This window comes from Scyliorhinus torazame, chromosome 11, assembly GCF_047496885.1.
Source record: "Scyliorhinus torazame isolate Kashiwa2021f chromosome 11, sScyTor2.1, whole genome shotgun sequence".
Taxonomy (NCBI): domain Eukaryota; kingdom Metazoa; phylum Chordata; class Chondrichthyes; order Carcharhiniformes; family Scyliorhinidae; genus Scyliorhinus; species Scyliorhinus torazame.
Window position 1 is genome coordinate 217,638,561 of NC_092717.1, and position 21,863 is coordinate 217,660,423.

The window sequence follows — 21,863 nt, forward strand, 5'->3', positions numbered from 1 at the left end:
ATGAAACTGAGGGAAATTGGACTGTCATAATTACAATCAAATAGAACTGGGATACAGAGATGGAACTGCTGTTGACTTTTAGTCACATATTTGTTTCTGGAAAGTTGCTTCATTTATGTTCACTGTTGCAGAAACAGAGTAATGAGGCTTTATTTTTGTTCTCTTGTTGCTTGGAAAGCAGCTGATCTCTGAAAAGGGACGGTCAGTCGTCTTGTTTCCAAGAGAAAGTGCTACTTTCCACCCAATTTGTTTCTCTTAACTTAACTCCAAATAAAAATCAATTTGTTTCTTCTCTCTCATTTTCTCAACATATTCTACCTGTGGTAAGGAAGCCGTCTGTGCACTAACTTTTCCAGTGCTTATTATAGTTTTTCCTTATGACTTGTTTCACTGTCAGTTGAAGTCCAAAAGCACTTGTTCAAGCCATGTTATTTTTAAGTCCGTCAAGTAGTCTGACAGGACTCCCTATTATTAACTGGCTAAATGTGACCAATGTACTTCAGTGTATAGATACTTTCATTTTGAATACCAGTCCCATTGAGATTTTATTTTAATCGCATCATGCATTGTCAATCATTAACTTCTACGTTTTCTTGTTCAAATGCAAATCTTGAGTCTTCCAAGAGTTGGCTGTTCCATTCATTATATAAATTTGTAATGTTCCTGTTTATATAAAATTTGAAAGGCACCTGTGGGCAACACGGTAGAATTGTGGATAGCACAATTGCTTCACAGCTCCAGGGTCCCAGGTTCGATTCCCGGCTTGGGTCACTGTCTGTGCGGAGTCTGCACATTCTCCCCGTGTGTGCGTGGGTTTCCTCCGGGTGCTCTGGTTTCCTTCCATAGTCCAAAGATGTGCAGGTTAGGTGAATTGGCCATGCTAAATTGCCCTTAGTGTCCAAAATTGCCCTTCGTGTTGGGTGAGGTTACTGGGTTATGGGGATAGGGTGGAGGTGTGGACCTTGGGTAGGGTGCTCTTTCCAAGAGCAGGTGCAGACTCAATGGGCCGAATGGCCTCCTGTACTGTAAATTCTATGAAAATTCTATGGTCAATCTTTTAAATGTACAGAGAGAAGGAGCTTCACAAAAGTATTGAAATCTAAACTTGTGGAATGAAATAATGATTGACATTACCAATATTTGCTAAATATTTTTTTAGAGCTAAAATAGAATTTTAAAGCGCAATTAATTTGCAATCTGTCGGTTGCATTATGGCAGTTTGCCTGTATAGCATCAGCAGTGCAGTTAACACAGTGGTTTGTCTTCAGAATTGATGCATCTTTGGTTGTTGATGGAAATCGATTACAGCATGTTAAATGGACCTGCCTTTCTGCAGAATTACTTATGTGAAAAATGAATTTATTTTTGCTAAGTGTTTGCACAAGCTACTGTAAAGTTATCATAATGTGGTATCAATGGGAAGAGAACAAAAATAGAATTTCTCGGTACATTACAGAAGAATTCATTTTTATAATCACTGAATGACCGCAAAATATCACCACTTGATCTACCACATATATGATGGACGGTTACCTACAATTGAAAAGGTGCAAATTTTGCAAAGTTAATTTCAGATGGTGCTGTGAATCAAGGCTTGAGAGTAAGGTCTATGCTTTTATATTTCTATTTTAAAAAAATTAGAATGTTCTGGAGATAAATACTTGACTGGATTGTGGTGGCTAGGTGAACTAAAGTTGTTTTTAATTTTAAAACAATAGTTGTTTGATGGGCAATCAGTGGAGAGGTTATTTTCCTTGCGCATGTTTTCTTTCACCCATTATTTACTACTTTTTCTCCAATCTGGAATTTGTGCCGCAAGTCTTCTGTTTTTTTAAAAAAGCAGTTACGTAAATATCATCACGGCCTCTGGCTCTTTGTAATTGGTTTTCCGAAAGTTTGCAAAGACACTGCGCTTCTTTTTCCACCCTGGGCACCTTTCCATGGTTATACGTTTTAAAATCACAAAGTTACTATGTCAGAAATTTGAAGCAGAAATCTGAATTCAGTTTATGTGTGGCATAGTATTTTGGTTACCTGCTGTATTAACACACCCTACCACTCTAATACCTGTTGTAATGTAAAAATGTTAGCATTTTGTCCCATCAGGTAGCAAGATTAATGTTTATTATGCAAATAATAATGTAAATTGGTGAACAATATATCTGCAGAGCATTATATGGATGTGCAAAACAAACTGCAAAGCTGGAGTGGAACGGCTGATGAATGAAAGGAACCTCGCTACCATAATGTTGACATTATGTAGTGTCTATGTTTATTTTCAATTAACATTTCTGTCCATTTATGGCATTATTTTGAGTGTACTGATTAAAGCCAAGGTGTAGTAAGGGTAGAAAAAGGGATAGGATGCAAAAAGGAGTGTATGATCATAGTATTATACATATCGATTTGCATGTAAAACTGCATTAATATAAAAACTACTGTTCGTATTCCAAAGATCATTAGCAACAACAATTGTGTTTACATTAATGAATTTGTGTGTCTTTAAATGGTGGGTGAATGCGGGACGTTTAGGCGGACTTACTGACCCTGAACCTTGGATGCTGAATAACCATCTGTGCAGAGGATTTAAGACGTTTGAATTCATTGTGGCTCAGCTCATAATAAATCAGGCTCAACAGCTGTCTTTAGTTTTGCTTTGCTCTTTATAGAAGTTAAGCAATTTTCAGGGAAGTGACAAATATTTTGGATACCAACATAAATTTTTAATTTAATTAATGGTGCATTATTTTTAACCTTAAAGCATGCTGTACAGAATTAAAACATAGAGACAGGATCTATTCAGTACAAATAAAGAACCACGGATGTTGGGATTCTGAAATAAAATTAAAATCTGCTGGAAATAAGACAGCAGTGCTACCAGAATCTATGAAAAAACAAAAACAAATTAATGCTCTGGGTGTAAGCGATTCGTAATGATGGAGAGTCCTTAGCTGAAATGTCATTCCGTATCTTGCATTTACAGATGCTGATGAATCGTTTATGTATTTCCAACAGTTTTTATTTAATTTGAGAACGCAATTGCTTTGTTTTTCTTGCTTCTCTTGAGAATTAAAGTAGCTTGTATATTTCAACCTTTACTTATGACTTATTCCTTGCTAAGTTTCCATGCTACAGAAGGTTGTGAATTGTAATGGCCTATGTTTTCACAGGTACCAAACCTGGGCAGTGACAGTTTAAGGTTATTCAACTTCGGTTGAACATCACAATCAACAAACCCTTTTATTATAACATCCAATACTCTCATCAGCACTAAGTCACAGGACGCTTGCATGGTTTGTTGTTGAGTAGATAGCACCCTCATCAGCACAGCAGTTTATGGCACTTTATTCATATGCCAAAAAACTGTCCTGCGCCAGGAGGATAAGCACAATCAGTTTATCATTTGGATTGTTAATCTTGACAAGTTGGCTGACACATGCTTAATTATTTAAAACTATCACCGAAGTGACTGACTGGATTCTGACTCTCCGATTGTCTCTGTATATACTGGTTATTTCTGGTGATGACGACTTTTAATTACTTTAAATCTCAGTCTTGGTTTGTTGAAAAATATTTGTTTTACTTTAATGGGAGTTCTGACCATTTTTATCAAAAACTGTTTCATGGGATGTCTGTAGAAGTTGAAGTCGAGTGGACTTTGCATTAGCTGTGAACAGGCTCTTAAAATAAATTAGGATGGTTAATATAACAAATATGGATGCAATCTTTATCAAGATATAGAAGTTTTGTCTTGGGGACGGCGGAGGGAGAGGAAATCAGACAATAAGGGAATTTTGAGGAATTGATTAAAGGGGGAGGCTTTTAAACTTACGAAGGTGTGAGACGAAGGGGTTTAGGTGAAGATTTTCAGCGTGTGAGATGGTGGTTGCTGAAGACTATTATTAATGATGGATCAGAAGGAGACAACATACACACACCAGACTTGCTAGAATGGAACTGTTATAACCTGCCTACTTACCATTGGCTGGGGACTAATGACTATCCCACAATCCTGTGGGAGTATGAGCTTCCCCAATGAGGGGGGCGGAGAAACCACGAGTAAACTCCTAGTATAAATAAAGCTGGCCAGTTCAGGAACCAGCAGGAAGGAGTATGTAGCAAGGGAAGTTACTGTTATGTATATATGTTATAGTAAATAAATGTTATTACTTTGTATCCTTAAAACTCGTGCTGGATTCTTCGTGGCCCTTACAAAACTGACGACGAAGGTTAAAGTGAATAGCTGTCTACACTGCTGAAGCCACCTCCCTGGATTTTTGTTGGATACAGGTTGGAAGTTGTTTTCTATTATACCATGCCTCTGTACGGACGTTTGGATGTTTTTGATGCTGCGCTGGAAAGCTGGAACCAGTACACACAACGGATGCGTTACAATTTCCGGGCAAACAATATCACCGAAAACGAGCGCCAGGTGGTCATATTGCTCACCGCCTGCGGCCCGCATATGTTAGGGGTGATTAGGAGCCTTACGTACCCAGCTGCGCCGGACACCAAAACGTTTGATGGACTTGTGAATATAGTGGGGCAACATTTTAACCCAACCCCGTCCACGATAGTCCAGCGTTACCGGTTTAATACCGCTGAGAGGACCCCTGGAGAATCCCTTGCCGATTTTCTATCCAGGCTACGCAGGATTGCGGAGTACTGTGACTATGGTGAGACCTTGTCAGAAATGTTACGGGACCGTTTGGTTTGCGGTATTAACAATGCGGCCACCCAGAGAAAGTTGTTAGCGGATCCAACATTGACTTTTCAACAGGCCATTCAAATAGTATTGTCCCGAGAGAGCGCAGAGCGAGGAGTACAGGAGCTACAGGGAATGGAAGTGCATGCCTTGGGGCGCAACCCCTTCCGTCCGAAAACGTCCCCCTGCACTCCTGCGGTACCTTGGGCGAGGCAACGTCCGGACCGACGCCAGTGGCCGTCGGACATTCCTCCCCGAAGGGAGCCTTCTCTAGAGCCAATGGATGAGGAACCTTGTCCGTGTCAGACTTGTAGGCGCCGACCCCGTCGCGGACGGCGGTCCTGGGGGCGCCAGAGGCGCCGTCATTCCGACCGAAACTGGGACCAGCCCAGGGGCCGTAACTGGGACCAGCCCAGAGGCCGTACCTTCCATGTGGAAGAACCTGCGGCGACTACTCCTGAGGACGTGGAGATGGAGGACGACTGCCTGCAGCTACATTGTGTGGCAGCTCCCCATGTGGCCCCCATTAAGGTGACAGTACGGGTCAATGGCCACCCGCTTGAGATGGAGTTGGATACTGGCGCAGCGGTCTCCGTGATCGCCCAGAGGACATTCGACCGCATCAAGCAGGGTATACAGACCCTTACATTAACCGACTCACAGGCCAGGTTGGCCACCTACACGGGGGAACCACTGGACATTGCAGGAACTACAATGACCCCTGTTGTCTATGGACGCCAGGAGGGGCATTTCCCACTTATCGTGGTGCGCGGCCATGGGCCCAGCCTGTTGGGTCGGGACTGGTTGCGCCATTTGCGGTTGCAATGGCAGCACATCCTCCAAACAGTTTCTGAAGGGTTGACTGAGGTGCTAGGACGATACCCAGATGTATTCCAGCCTGGTTCGGGGAAAATAAAAGGGGCCGTAGCCCCTATCCAAGTTGAACCAGGAGCCACGCCGCGCTATTTCCGGGCGCGGCCAGTGCCTTGCGCCTTGCTCGAGAAGGTAGAAGGGGAGCTCACTCGTTTGGAGTGTTTGGGTATTATCAGGCCCGTCCGTTTTGCTGACTGGGCAGCACCAATTGTACCTGTAATGAAGCCAGATGCCACAATTCGCTTGTGTGGCGACTATAAACTTACAGTGAATACGGTTTCCCGACTCGACCGATATCCAATGCCTCGCATAGAGGATCTCTACGCGAAACTTGCAGGTGGACTCTCGTTCACAAAATTAGATATGAGTCACGCCTACCTGCAGTTGGAGCTGGACCCTGCCTCCCAACCATATGTAACGATTAATACACACCGGGGCCTGTATGAATATACACGGTTGCCCTTTGGAGTATCCTCTGCCTGCGCAATTTTTCAACGTGTTATGGAGGGCATTTTGAGAGGTTTACCACGAGTGGCTGTCTACCTAGATGATGTTTTGATTACAGGGACGTCGGAGCAGGAACATTTGGAAAATCTGGAGGCTGTCCCTAGAACCCTTTCGGAGGCTGGAGTCCGTTTACGTCGCACAAAGTGCGTATTTCAGGCAAAGGAAGTAGTCTACCTAGGTTATCGGGTGGACCGCGAAGGTCTGCACCCCGTCGCAGAGAAAGTGCGTGCAATTCAACATGCCCCCGCCCCGACTGCCACTTCGCATCTTCGTTCTTTTCTCGGTCTCGTAAACTATTACCGGAAGTTCCTCCCCAATCTGGCAACTACGCTGGCCCCTTTGCACCTTCTGCTAAAGAAAAATCACACCTGGGTTTGGGGTCAGCCGCAAGAAACCGCTTTCCGGCGGGTAAAGCAACAATTGTCGTCATCTGGGTTACTAACCCACTATGATCCTGGAAAGCCTTTGCTCGTCACATGTGATGCATCCCCATATGGTATTGGGGCCGTCCTGTCCCACAAGATGGAGAACGGGGCCGAACGACCGATAGCTTTTGCCTCCCGCACATTGACTGCAGTGGAGAAAAAGTACGCGCAGATCGAGAAGGAGGGACTGGCAGTGGTTTTTGCGGTGAAACGCTTCCACCAGTACGTGTACGGCCGCCATTTCACTATCGTGACTGATCATAAGCCCCTGCTGGGACTTTTCAGAGAGGATAAGCCAATACCACCCATTGCTTCTGCACGGATCCAGCGCTGGGCTTTGTTACTTGCTGCATACGAGTATTCTCTGGAGCACAAACCAGGTACGCAGATAGCAAATGCCGACGCACTGAGCCGACTGCCTTTATCGACCGGCCCCATGTCAACCCCCCACGACCGGTGAGGTGGTTGCAACCCTAAATTTTATGGACACCTTGCCTGTCACGGCATCACAGATCCGTGAGTGGACCCAGACGGAGCCAGTCCTGTCAAAGGTTCGGCACATAGTCCTGTATGGTTGGCAGCATAGACAGCTCCCAGGCGAGTTGCGGGCATTTTCCTCCAAGCTGTCAGAATTCAGCGTGGAAGACGGCATCCTCATGTGGGGGACGCGTGTGATTGTCCCGGAAAAAGGCCACGAGCTGATACTATCAGACTTGCACAATGGGCATCCAGGCGTGACCAAAATGAAAATGCTGGCCCGGAGTTATATCTGGTGGCGAGGCCTCGACACCGACATTGAGAAGGTGGCCCAAAACTGCTCCATTTGCCAGGAGCATCAGAAGCTTCCGCTGGCCGCGCCCCTACATCACTGGGAATGGCCAGAGCGGCCTTGGGCACGCTTGCATGCAGATTTTGCAGGCCCTTTTCAAGGATCCATGTTCCTTCTACTAATTGACGCCAAGTCCAAATGGCTAGAGGTGCATAAGATGCAGGGGACAACGTCCTGCGCAACAATTGAAGAGATGCGTTTATCGTTTGGTACGCATGGCCTCCCCGAGGTGCTGGTCACGGATAGCGGCACTCCATTCACGAGTGAGGAGTTTGCGAGGTTCACGAAGATGAACGGCATCCGCCATATCCGCACTGCCCCTTACCACCCGGCTTCAAATGGGTTGGCAGAGCGCGCAGTGCAGACATTCAAAAGAGGCCTAAAGAAGCAGTCTTCCGGATCAATGGACGCGAGACTGGCTCGCTTTTTGTTTATGTACAGGGCCACCCCCCATGCAGTGACTGAGGTAGCTCCCGCAGAACTCCTAATGGGCCGGAGACTTCGCACCCGCCTTAGTATGGTTTTCCCGGACATTGGCGCAAAAGTACGCCGCACACAAGAACGGAAGGGACAGGGATTTTCTCGGCATCGGCCAATTCGGCAGTTTGCGCCCGGTGACCCAGTGTTCGTTCGGAATTTTGCTGGTGGTGCCCAATGGGTTCCTGGTGTACTCTTTCGCCAAACGGGCCCTATATCTTACAAAGTGCAAGCCCAGGGTCGTCTCCAGCGAAAACATGTAGACCACGTTCGGTCCAGAAGACCATCCCCTCAAAAGATTCCCCCCCCCCCCCCCCCCCCCCCCCGGAGCTCATTTCAACAGCCGCAGAGACCAGAGACAAGGGAAGGTAGTCCTCACAATCTTCCACTGGTGCCTCACTCGAAGCCTGCGCAGGTCGTTACGGGACCAAATGGAGATAGAGACGCTGACATGACGGAGGCAGCAGACTCTGACTCCGAGATGGAGACACAGGATGCTTCAGAGGGGGAATCCTCGGGTCCACGGGCCGTGGATGTACAACCGCGCCATTCATCACGGAAGCGCCGGTCTCCGTCTCGTTACACGCCGCCTGATCCAGCGCCGCGTGCAAATGGTGTCCGGCCTGCGGCCAAACGAGTCCGACGCCCTCCTTCGCCAGGGTCTTCGGTGGATTCCTTGGACTTTGGGCGGGAGGGATGTTATAACCTGCCTACTTACCATTGGCTGGGGACTAATGACTATCCCACAATCCTGTGGGAGTATGAGCTTCCCCAATGAGGGGGGCGGAGAAACCACTAGTAAACTCCTAGTATAAATAAAGCTGGCCAGTTCAGGAACCAGCAGGAAGTAGTATGTAGCAAGGGAAGTTACTGCTACTGTTATGTATATATGCTATAGTAAATAAATGTTATTACTTTGTATCCTTAAAACTCGTGCTGGATTTTTCATGGCCCTTACAAAAGGAACACAGGAGATTTCAAAGGCATGGAGGAGTCAGTGCGATCATGTTCTTTTCAATTTGTTCTTGGGATGTCGCCTTCACTCACAAGGCCAGCATTTATTGCCTATAGCTAGTGGCCCAGAGCCACCGTCTTGAACTGCTAACAGTCCATGTGGGTATAGGTACTGCCACAGTGCTGTTAGGGAGGGAGTTCTAGGATTTTGATCCAGCAACAGTGAAGAAAATGCAATATATTTCGAAGTCAGGGTAGTATGCGGCTTGGAGGCAAACTTGTGGGTGGTGATGCAGCAATGAATAATTTCAGTTTTGAAGTTGTGGTGCTGAGCAATGAAGGGTCAGCGGAATTGAGTAACGTAGAAGTGATAGGAGAGTGGAGTGTAGTACATGAGTGGTAGAATGAGTTGAGGTTGTGTGAGCTGGAACTTGGAAATTTGAAAATGACATGAAGCAATAAATGCTGAAGGTTACAGAGGTGTAGAAAAAGTTTTCAGCATAATGGCAATAAGATTGACATGATGGTGTGATGGACCAGTTGGTGACTTGTGAGCTCATTTCCAGTTTGGTGTTGTTTATGGTCAGATTCAACCTGAGTGAGCAGTTAGAGTGAAAGATAGAATCAGAGGGTAGACAGATCCTTGGCGTGGCATTTTAAACTGCACTTGAACTGTCATCTTAGATTATATGCTCAAATCGATGGAGTGGGTCTTGAATCCGCAGCCATCTTATTTAGACACAAGGGTGCTATCACTAGCCGAAGATACTGTGCTTTGTAAAGCTTTTTGATGGAAAGATGTTTTCAGGACTATAACCATGATCTTCTTGAGCTGCTCAGTGCTGACACCAAGAGTGCATGTTAAACACTTTTTAACTTTTGCTTCAGGAATTGTTTGTTCTCTCATCACTTAATGTGGCTCATCTCATAATTAGGTTAACATTCGTGTTATGGACAGTTTTGGTATAATCAACAAAGGATGCAATTATAAAATTGTTCCTGGTGAAGAGAAAATAATTAGAAGCAACCAATGCAGATTTTAAAATAGCAAATTGTACTTGTGTGATGACTGGAGGTTTTTAGGAAATTTGGATACTAAGTATTGGTCAATTTAAGGGTTAAAAGCCTAGGGTTATAGTGTGTTTGACTGTAGTGGTCATGTTTTTAAAAAATAATCATGTTTTACAGGTCCTGAGAGCTTTAAGGAGCCAGACCTGACATTGACCAGAGAAATGTGCTTTTCAGTCTGGGCTAATGCACTGATTTGACTGGAAGTCCCTGGGGAGTTGACGTGCTTTTAGCTTTGAAAGTTCATTTCTTTTTCACCTTCTGGAGAGGAGGCCATTGCTGGATAGAACTAAAGGATAGGGAGACATTTTTTTTGAGAAAGCTTTTAGCGAGGAAAGTTGAAGCTTGAGCTGGCAACCCTTGTTTTGATCGCAAGTAAAGGCAGTTTTCTATCCCAGTAGGATATTTAAAAAAAGAGTAATAAAAGTTAAAGCAGAGCAGTCTTATCTGAAGAGAAGTAAGAGGCTGAAATAACCCAGTTGAAACAACTATTTGAAGATGTTGAGTCAGAGTCTGCAGGAGTTCTAACTGTAGCCCAAATCTGTTCTGCAAAGCAAGTATTACTCCATGCCATGCTGGTTTGAGAGCTGTATATTTCTTTTCTTGTTGTTTAACCAGGGGCTGGTTTAGCACCATGGGCTAAACAGCTGGCTTGTAATGCAGAACGATGCTAGCAGCGCGGGTTCAATTCCTGTACCGGCCTCCCCGAACAGGCGCCGGAATGTGGCGACTAGGGGCTATTCACAGTAACTTATTGAAGCCTACTTGTGACAATAAGCGACTATTAATGAGAAATTAAGTAGGATTGTTTAAGGGGTAATTTTAAGCTACTCTTTGTTTCTGAAGTTAAAAAGTTTAATATTGTATTCATTGTATTTCCACAGTCTTACAAAAATAAACTTAAATATTAGGGTTCGGTCCCATACCTTAGAGCCACTGTTGGGGTCTGGTCTGAGATCGTAATACTCGGCAAACCTAGGAAGTGTTTTTTGTGCAGGTGACAGATGTGGTGGATGGAGAATAATGCACTGCACCACAAGGCACCATGCACAGGACAAACTGGAAAAGATGGGACTAAGGGACGAGTAGCAAGTTGGACGTAAAACTGTTCAGAAGGAAAAACATGGAATTAAGGGACGTTTTTAATTATTGTTAGAAGTGGGTAACAGAGGCCTGTGGGATTCTGTTTTGGGGAATACTTCAACTTGCTGTTTACATGATGAATTGCATATAGGTTCAGAAGAAGTGGTGCCCATTACTGCAGATGATAGGAAATTAGGAGACATAGTAAAAAATTCTGAGAGCCAAAAGAAACTGCCAGGGGATGTTCGTAAGGTGATGGAGTGGGCAACAAAGCAACAGATGGAATTCAGTGGGAAAACTGGGTGAATCTGAAAGTGCAGGCAGAGATTTTGGGATAGAACAGAGTATTTTCTAAATGGTAAAAAGCTAGGAACATTGGAGGTCCAAAGCCCACCTTGACGCTACGACTAAGAAAGCACAATGGCACTTATATTTCCGCAGGAAACGAAGGAATTTCGGCATGTCCATAGAATCATAGAATTTATAATGCAGAAGGAGGTCATTAGGCCCATTGAGTCTGCACTGGCCCTTAGAAAGAGCACCCTACTTAAGCCCACGCCGCCACCCTATCCCTGTAACCCCACCTAACCTTTTTGTGGACACTGAGGGCAATTAGCATGGCCAATCCACCTAACCTGCACATCGTTGGACTGAGAGGAAAGTGGAGCACCCGGAGGAAACTCACATGTCCACATTGACTCTTACCAACTTTTACAGAGTGCACCATAGAAAGCATCTTATCTGTCTGCATCACAGCCTAGTATGGCAACTCCTTGGCCCAAGACCGGAAGAAACTACAGAGAGTCGTGAACACAGCCCAGTCCATCACACGAACCCGCCTCCCATCCATTGACTCTGTCTACACCTCCTGCCGCCTTGGGAAAGTGGGCAGCATAATCAAAGACCTCTCCCACAAGGGCTATTCACTCTTCCAACCTCTTCCATCGGGCAGGAGATACAAAAGTCTGAGAACATGCACGAACAGATTCAAAAGCAGCTTCTTCCCGCTGTTACCAGACTTCTAACCAACCTCTTATGGACGGATGGACTTATGGACTGATCTGATCTCTTCACACATGTTCTCTACTGAGTAGTACTACACTCCTGCATGCTTCACCCGATGCCTATCTCTATGTATTTACATTGTGTATTTTATGTCTGCCTTATTACGTATTTTCTTTTCATGTACGGAATGATCTGTTTGAGCTGCAGAACAATACTTTTCACCTCGGTATGCATGACAATAACCCAATCCAATCCAAGATATCTCCGCACCCAGATACATAGGTGTCATGAGCAGGTACAGAAAATAATCATAGGCAAATTGAGTGCTGGCCTTTATATTTAGAGAACTAGAATTCAAAGGAGGCAGATGCTTCAGCTGTACTGGACTCTAGTTAGACCACACCTGAAAAATAGGTATTATTCTTAGAACAAAAGACATTTGGTGGAGGTGTTTAAAATTATGAAGGAATCATTTGGCATGAATCAGCCCATCAGAGTTTTAAACTTCCCAAGCTATTGTAATGTATGTCTGTGTGTCAAGACGTTTGTGGGATACTGATGCACATATCCCAATGAATGTCCTATCTCCAATGATCCAGAGACTGGAAGATTTGGACCATTGATAATAGAAAATAACAAATGGGGGTGGGAAAGATAGAACGAAGGTGCTACAGAACACAGGCATTGATATAGTTCGGTCCAAAATTCATAATGTGTTGGAATTTTGTGATAGTTATGATGACACAATGCTCAGCGCTGTCAGTAACCCCCTGAAATGAGCAGCTGAACGCCAGATTCTAGAGTCTACGGGTGGGATTCTCCGACCCTCCGCTGGGTCGGAGAATCCCCGTGGGGCGGCGCGAATCCCGCCCTGTCGCTCCGACGCCGGCTGCCGTATTCTCCGGCAGCGGTTTTTGGGCAGGGCGGGGATCGTGCCACTCCAGTCGGGGGCCGTTGGCAGCAGCTCCCCCGGTAATTCTCCGGGCCCTGATGGGCCGAGCGGCCCCCAGTTTTTGGCCAGTCCTGCCGGCGTGGATTAGACATGGTCCCACACCGCGGGACTTGGCAGGTAAGTTGGCTGGTGCGGTCCGTGGGGGGATCCGACCCCGGGGAGAGGCCCCCACGGTGACCTGGCTGGCCCGCGATCGGGGCCCCCCGAACTGAGGGCGGGCCTGTGTCGTGGGGGCACTCCTTTCTTCTGCGCCAGCCCCTGGAGGGCTCTGCCATGGCCAGCGCGGAGAAGCGAACCCCCTGCGCATGTGCCAGAATACGCCGGCCGGTCTGCGCATGCGCGGAACCACGGCGACGGTTCTGCGCATGCGCTAACTCGCGCAGTCCCTTCGGCACCGGCTGGCGCGGCGCCAACCCCTCCAGCATCCACCTAGCCCTCGGAAGTGCAGAGAATTTCACTACGTCCAGTTGGCCCGATGCCAGAGTGGTTCGCGCCGTTTTTGATGCCGCCGTCGGGCCATCGCGCCGATTTCTGTGAATACCGCTTTACATGTCACACAATTAAATGCTAAAATCCCAGACAGCAATCAACTATAATTAACTGAACTGACACACTTGCCCTTTTACACGAGTCGTGTCACTGTCAAAAAAAAAACTTTAAAGAAGTTATAATGTGTTAAATGGGCTGTAACTGGGTTTTTAATAACATAAGAGCATAAGAACTAGGAACAGGAGTAGGCCATCTGGCCCCTCGAGCCTGCTCCGCCATTTAATGAGATCATGGCTGATCTTTGTGGACTCAGCTCCACTCTCCGGCCCGTACACCATATCCCCGAATCCCTTTATTCTTTAGAAAGGTATCTATCTTTTTCTTAAAAACGTTTAAAGAAGGAGCCTCAACTGCTTCACTGGGCAAGGAATTGCAGAGATTCACAACCCTTTGGGTGAAGAAGTTCCTCCTACACTCCGTCCTAAATCTACTTCCCCTTATTTTGAGGCTATGCCCCCTAGTTCTGCTTTCCCCGACCAGTGGAAACAACCTGCCCGCATCTATCCTATCTATTCCCTTCATAATTTTATATGTTTCAATAAGATCCCCCCGCATCCTTCTAAACTCCAATGAGTACAGTCCCAGTCTACTCCACCTCTCGTCATAATCTAATCCCTCAACTCTGGGATCAACCTAGTGAATCTCCTCTGCACTCCCTCCAGTGCCAATATGTCCTTTCTCAAGTAAGGAGACCAAAACTGAACACAATACTCCAGATGCGGCCTCACCAACACCCTATACAATTGCAGCATAACCTCCCTAGTCCTGAACTCCATCCCTCTAGCAATGAAAGACAAAACTCGATTAGCCTTCTTAATCACCTGTTGCACCTGCACACCAACTTTTTGCGACTCGTGCACCAGCACACCCAGGTCCCTCTGCACAGCAACATGTTTTAACATCTTACCGTTTAAATAATAATCCATTCTGCTGTTATTCCTCCCAAAATGGATAGCCTCACACTTGGCAACATTGAATTCCATCTGCCAGACCCTAGCCCATTCACCTAACCTATCCAAATCCTTCTGCAGACTTCCGGTATCCTCTGCCCTTTTTGCTTTACCACTCATCTTAGTGTCGTCTGCAAACTTTGACACATTGCACTTGGTCCCCAACTCCAAATCGTCTATGTAAATTGTGAACAGCTGCGGGCCCAACACTGATCCTTGAGGGACCCCACTAGTTACAGGTTGCCAACCAGAGAAACACCCATTTATCCCCACTCTCTGCTTTCTGTTAGTTAACCAATCCTCTACCCATGCATTTACCCTTGAGACTTTACCCTCAATGTCATGCATCTTTAGTTTATGCAGCAACCTTTTGTGTGGCACCTTGTCAAAAGCTTTCTGGAAATCCAGATATACCACATCCATTGGCTCCCCGTTATCTACTGCACTGGTAACGTCCTCAAAAAATTCTACCAAATTAGTCAGACACGACCTACCCTTTGTGAACCCATGCTGCGTCTGCCCAATGGGACAATTTCCCTCCAGGTGCCCCGCTATTTCCTCCTTAATGATAGATTCCAGCATTTTCCCTACAACCGAAGTTAAGCTTACCGGCCTATAATTACCCGCTTTCTGCCGACCTCCTTTTTTTAAACAGTGGTGTCACGTTTGCTACTTTCCAATCCTCTGGGATTTTGATAAATTATCACTAGTGCGTTTACAATTTCCCTAGCTATCTCTTTTAACACTCTGGGATGCATCCCATCAGGGCCAGGAGACTTGTCTACATTTAGCCCCATTAGCTTGCCCAATACTGCCTCCTTAGTGATTACAATCATCTCAAGGTCCTCACCGATCATATCTTTATTTCCATCAATCACTGGCATGTTATTTGTGTCCTCCACTGTGAAGACTGACCCAAAAAACCTGTTCAGCTCCTCAGCCATTTCCCCGTCTCCTATTATTAAATCTCCCTTCTCATCTTCCAAAGGACCAATATTTACCTGAGCCACTCTTTTTTGTCTTATATATTTGTAGAAGCTTTTACTATCTGCTTTTATGTTCTGAGCCAGTTTACTTTCATAGTCTACCTTACTCTTTTTATGGCTTTTTTAGTAGCTTTCTGTTGTCACCTAAAGACTTCCCAGTCCTCTAGTCTCCCACTAATTTTTGCCACTTTGTATGTTTTTTCCTTCAATTTGATACTCTCCCTCACCTCCTTAGATATCCATGGTCGATTTTTCCCCTTTCTACCGTCTTTCCTTTTTGTCGGTATGAACCTTTTCGGAACACTGTGAAAGATCGCTTGGAAGGTTCTCCACTGTTCCTCAACTGCTTCACCATGAAGTCTTTGCTCCCAGTCTACCTTAGCTAGTTCTTCTCTCATCCCATTGTAATCGCCTTTGTTTAACCACAAAACACTAGTGTTTGATTTTACCTTGTCATCCTCCAACTGTATTTTAAATTCCACCATATTGTGGTCGCTCCTTCCAAGACGATCCCGAACTATGAGATCATTAATCAATCCTGCCTCATTACACAGGACCAGATCTAGGACCGCTTGTTCCTTTGTAGGTTCCATTACATACTGTTCCAGGAAATTATCCCGGGCACATTCTATAAACTCCTCCTCAAGGCTGCCTTTACCAACCTGGTTAAACCAATCGATATGCAGATTAAAATCTCCCATGATAACCGCTGTACCATTTCTACATGCATCCGTTATTTCTTTGCTTATTGCCTGTCCTACCATCCTATAACTATTTGGTGGCCTATAGACTACTCCTATCAGTGACCTTTTCGCCTTACTATTCCTGATTTCCACCCAAATTGATTCAACCTTGTCCTCCATAGCACCAATATAATCCCTTACTATTGCCCGGATGCCATCCTTAAACAACAAAGCTACACCACCGCCCTTACCGTCCATTCTATCCTTTCGTATAGTCTGATACCCTTGGATATTTAACTCCCAGTCGTGACCACCTTTTAACCATGTTTCAGTAATGGCCACTAAATCATTGTCATTCACGATGATTTGCGCCATCAACTCATTTACCTTATTTCGTATACTACGAGCAGTCAGGTAAAGTACACTTATGCTGTTTTTTATGTCTTTGTTATGAATCCTAACACCTTGATCAGTAACTTTTCGCAATTTATTTTTCCTCTTGCCCTTTCTCCTAATTTTCCTAGTCTTTGAACCCATATCTCTACATAATAATGGGTCACTAAATTTGTAATTACTGGTAAGCAGCTTCACTAAGCCCTGAAAAAAACAATTTTAGAATTGTGGAATGTCACCTTTCTCATCTGGTAAAATAAATTCCACACTTTAAGTAGTAATAATAATAACCTTTATTAATATCACAAGTAGGCTTACATTAACACTGCAATGAAGTTACTGTGAAAATCCCCCAGTCGCCACACTCTGGCGCCTGTTCGGGTACACTGAGGGAGAATTCAGAATGTCCAATTCACCTAACAAGCGCGTCTTTTGGGATTTGTGGGAGAAAACCAGAGTGCACAGACACTGGATGAAGGTACAGACTTTGTTTGACACTTCAGTTTCCACTTTAGTCCCATTTTGACGTCCCAATAATTTATTTTTGCCCTCTAGAATTTATAAACGGTGCAGTGCAGGATAATCATTGCATTTCGCTTCCTTGTTTTCTGTCTGTGTAAACATTACAATTGAGATGGCGGTGGCATAGTGGTATTGTCGCTGTATTAGTCATCCAGAGACTCAGGCTAATGCTCTGTGGATCTGGGCTTGTAGCAAATGGTGGAATTTGAATTATAAGAATCTGGAATTAAAGGTGTAATGATGACCATGAAACCATGTCGATTGTCGTAAAAACCCATCTGGTTCACTAATGTCCTTCAGGGAAGGAAACCTGTTGTCCTTTCCTGGTTTGGCCTACATATGACTCCAGATCCACAGCAATGTGGTTGACTCTGAAATTCCCTTAGGGATGGGCAATAAATGCCGGCCCAGCCAGTGATGCCCACATCCTATGTACAAGTAGAAACAAAATTAGCTTCTTAACCTGCTAGATGACATAATTGTTACTCCAAGCCCTTTGACTTGGCCCTGAATTGTAATTGAAATCTAGAAAGGTGAATTCTGTGCCACTTAGATCACTGGATCTTTGTGGCCAGCCCTCTTTAAAGTCAGTCGCGGGTGCCATTTATTCGCTGCTGACTATGAAACTCCCATCATGTTTAGAAATACAATGCATACCATAAGCAGGGATGGTTTTAGGGCCCTGCCACACAAGCAATTAGACAGGGCTCTGAACTAGTCCAGGCAGGCCAAGCTGATATGTAAAATAGCAAGTTATTGAGCAGAATTCGGTACTGCAATCGAAATGGTGTGCATTATTGGCTGACTTCTTGCAAAATTATAGCAATGTTTGCACACTCTTAGCTGTAACTTCAGAATGTTGGCGCACATGGCAGAATCACAGATTTATTGGGTTCCAGAATCACTTGTTGTCTGCACTTGCCGCTTCCTGGTACTCTGACTTCACTAAAGGTGTTTCCAAATTGCAATATAAATTAATTGTTGCATTGTGTAGAAGTAACTGGAGCAACAGATAGTAAATCTGTTTCATTTGTTCATTTATTTTGCTTTCAGTTATTGTAATACACTTGCATTTGGTGTGAAGGACATTGGCTACATTTTTACACAATTGTTTCACTTTCTGGATATTGCTGTGCATTTCCAGCATTTTATGTTTTTATTTTAGATTTTAAATCTTTGTTTTATCTATAGCAACATAGACATAGAAACGTAGAACATCGACATAGAAGCATAGAAAATAGGAGCAGAGGAAGCCCTTTGAGCCCGCTCCACCATTAATTATGACCATGGCTGATCAACCAACTCAATAGCCTGATACCGCCTCTCCACCCCCCCCCCCCCCTTATCCCTTGATCCGCTTCACCCCAAGTGCTCTGTTTTAAAAAAAATTTAGAGTACCCAATTATTTTTTTCCAATTAAGGGGCAATTTTAGCATGGCCAATCCACCTATCCTGCACATCTGTGCGTTGTGCGGGTGAAACCTGCGCAGACACTGGGAGAATGTGCAAACTCCACACAGTGACGTGGGGCCGGGATCGAACCCGGGTCCTCAGTGTCGAAGGCAACAGTGCTAACCACTGTGCCACCGTGCCGCCCCCCAAACGCTATATCTAACTGCTTCTTGAAAACATATAATGTTTTGGCCTCAACTGTTTTGTGCGGTAGCAAACTCATGATGATGACCATTATGGGTGAAGGAATTTCTCCTCATTGCAGTCCTAAATCTACCCTGTCTAGTCCTGTTAGAATTTTATAGCTTTCCATGAGATTCCCCCACTCATTCTTATGAACTCTAGAGAATATAATCCTAACCCAATCTTAACCAACTCAATCTTTCCATATAAGTCAGTCCTGCCATCCCTCGTTCTCTGCATTCCCTCTAGAGCAAGAACATCCTTCCTCGGATAAGGAGACGAAAATTGCATACACTATTTCTGGTGTGGCTCCACCAAGGCCCTGTATAATTACAGCGAGACATCCCTGCTCCTGTACTCGAATCCTCTCACTATGGAGGCTAGTATACCATTTGCCTGCTGCACCTGCATGCTTACCTTCAGCGACTGTTGCACAAAAACACCCAGATCTCATTGAGCATTTCCATCTCCTAATTTATGGTCATTCAGATAAGTTGCCTTCCCATTTTTGCTACCAATATGGTAACCTCACATTTATCCAAATTATACTGCACCTGCCATTCATTTTCCCACTCACTCAACTTGTCCAAATCACACTGAAGGATCTCTGCATTCTTCTCACAGCTCACCCTCCCACCCAGCTTTGTGTCATCTGCAAGTTTGGAGATATTACATTTAGTTCCCTCCTCCAAATCATTAATATATATTGTGAACAGCTGGAGCCCTAGCACCAATCCTTGCAGTATCCCACTAGCCACACTGCCCTGCCATTTGGAAGGAGACCCACTTATTCTGACTCTTGTTTCCTGTCTGCCAACTGCTGAATTCTAAACTGCTCCCAATCCTCAGCTCTGTTGTTTTTTTCTGGCCAACTTGTATGCTTCTTCCTTGGATCTAATACTATCTCTAATTTAACTTGTAAGTCATGGTCTGGCCACCTTTGCTGTTTTACTTTTGAGCCAGACAGGAATAAACAATTGTTGCAGTTCACCCACGTCCTACTTGAATGTTTGCCATTGTCTATCCACTGTCATCCGTTTAAGTAATATTTCCCAATCTATTACAGCCAACTCATGCCTCACATCATCGTAGTTTCCTTTATTAAGATTCAGAACCCTAGTCCCAGAATCAACTTCCTCACTCTCCACCTTGATGAACAATTCTTTGGTTATGGTTGCTCATCCCCAAGGGACCTCGCATAACTAGATTGCTAATGATTCCTTTCTCATTACATAATTCCCAGCCTAGGATGGCCTGTTCTTTAGTTGCTTCCTCATGTATTGGTCCAAAAAAACACCCTGTATACATTTGTGAAATTCTTCCTCTACGGTATTGTGACTAATTTGATTTTCCCAACCTATATACAGATTAAACTTACCCATAATTACAGATGTTCCTTTCTCGCATGTGTCTCTAATTTCCTGTTCAATGCCATTCCCAACATCACCACTACGGTTTGGGGGTCTATATGCAACCCCCACAAATTCCACATTTGGAGCTAATATCCTTGCGCATTACTGCATTAATTTCCTCCTGAACCAGCAATGCAACATCACCGCTGTTTCCTTTTTGCCTGTCCTTCCTAAATAGTGAATACCCCCTGATCACCCTGGTCATCATGCAGCCATGCCTCCGTATTCCCACCATATCATACCAGTTTCAATCTATTTGTGCAATTTAATTCATTCATTTTATTGCAAATGCTCCGCACATTAAGGCACAAAGCCTTTAGGCTTGTCTTTTTAACATCACTTGTCCTGTTTTGATTATTTCTCACCATGGCCCTGTTTGAATCTTTTTATTTTAAACAGTAGTTTGAGCCAAAAGCCATGTTGAACCTTTATCTGAGCAAGAATGTTCAGAATGATTTGATTGAGCTGATTGGAATTTGCACCCTTCAAACTATCGCCAAACAAGTCCACAGTGCAAGATATTTTTCCGTGATTACACTGACCGGCTGCCTCTGATTTTGTATATATACAGTCACCAATTGCAAGCATAGTTTTTAACAATTGTGTGCTGATTTGACACCAGATTAAGTTGGTATGATTTAGTTTCATTGTATCCTGAAATATACAACCCAAACTGAACCTTCGCCTCAAGGCAAGCACTACCTAGACCATAAGAGAGAGGGATAACAGGTGAAAAGAAAGGAGGGTAAAGTAAAAGTAATCCTGGGAATAAAGGCAAAAATAAATTCTGAAAGTTTAAATTTATGGGTGGTAGGTTGATGCAAATATAAAAACGTTGTCATGGAGACTGGGAAAATGGTGAGTAGCTGTATTATTATCTTGTCTGTTCTCTTCACAAATGACTGTTTCTAGAATTTTCTGTTTTGTTTTAAATTTCCAGGACCCTTTTTTGGTTCATTGAGCAGATAAATTAAATCTTGATTTAGATGGTTGAGATTATTGTTACATCTCAATGACTGTGATGTAGACTGCTCAGGGACACAGCAGCAATAGATGGTATGAAAACATACCAGGGTTAGTTTCGTAAATATTTAAAGGAGCAGGCGATTAAGCATGATTGATTCCTCCATCCATTTTGTTAAGTGTTTATGAACATACAAAATAGGAATGGAAGCAGGCCATTCAGCCCCTCAAGCCTGCCCATTCAATAAAATCACGGTTGATCTGTTTGTGTTTCGAATTCCACATTCCCATCTACCAATGACATTGGATTTTTTGCCCAACAAGAACCAATTTACCTTTGCTTTAAAAATATTCAGTGACACTGCTTCCACTGCCTTCTGAGATAAAGAGTTCCAAAGTCTCACAACCCTCTTGAGAGAAAATATTAATTCTCTAATCTGTCCTAAAAGGGCGACTCCTAATTTTAAAAGAGTGCCCCTAGTTCTGGACTCACATAATATGAAACATCCTATGCCCGTCCACCTTGTCAAGACCATTCAGGATCTTACATCCTTAAAACAAGTCACCCTTGACGCTTCTAAACTCCAATGGAAACAAGCCCAGTCTGTCCAACCTTTCCTCATAAAACCACCCATTCATTCCAGTTATCAAACCACCTCCGTAACGCCTCCAATTATTTCATTCACATTCGTCCTTAAATAAGGAGATCAAAAACTGCACACAATATTCAAGATGTGGTCTCACCAATGCCCTGTATAACTGAAGCATAACATCCTTACTTGTATGTTCAATTCTTCGTAATAAATGATAGCATTCCATTAGCCTTCTTAATTACTTGCTGTTCCTGTGTACAAACCTCTTATGGTTCATTTAAAAAAAAGTAAATGCTGTG

The 21,863-nt window shown here is 44.2% G+C and overlaps 1 protein-coding gene across 3 annotated transcripts in view; it reads left to right on the forward strand.

The window, feature by feature from the left end:
• The window catches only part of LOC140385791 (focal adhesion kinase 1), a 904,772-nt gene that overhangs the window by 369,797 nt on the left and 513,112 nt on the right, over positions 1-21,863 (forward strand). The window lies entirely within an intron of this gene.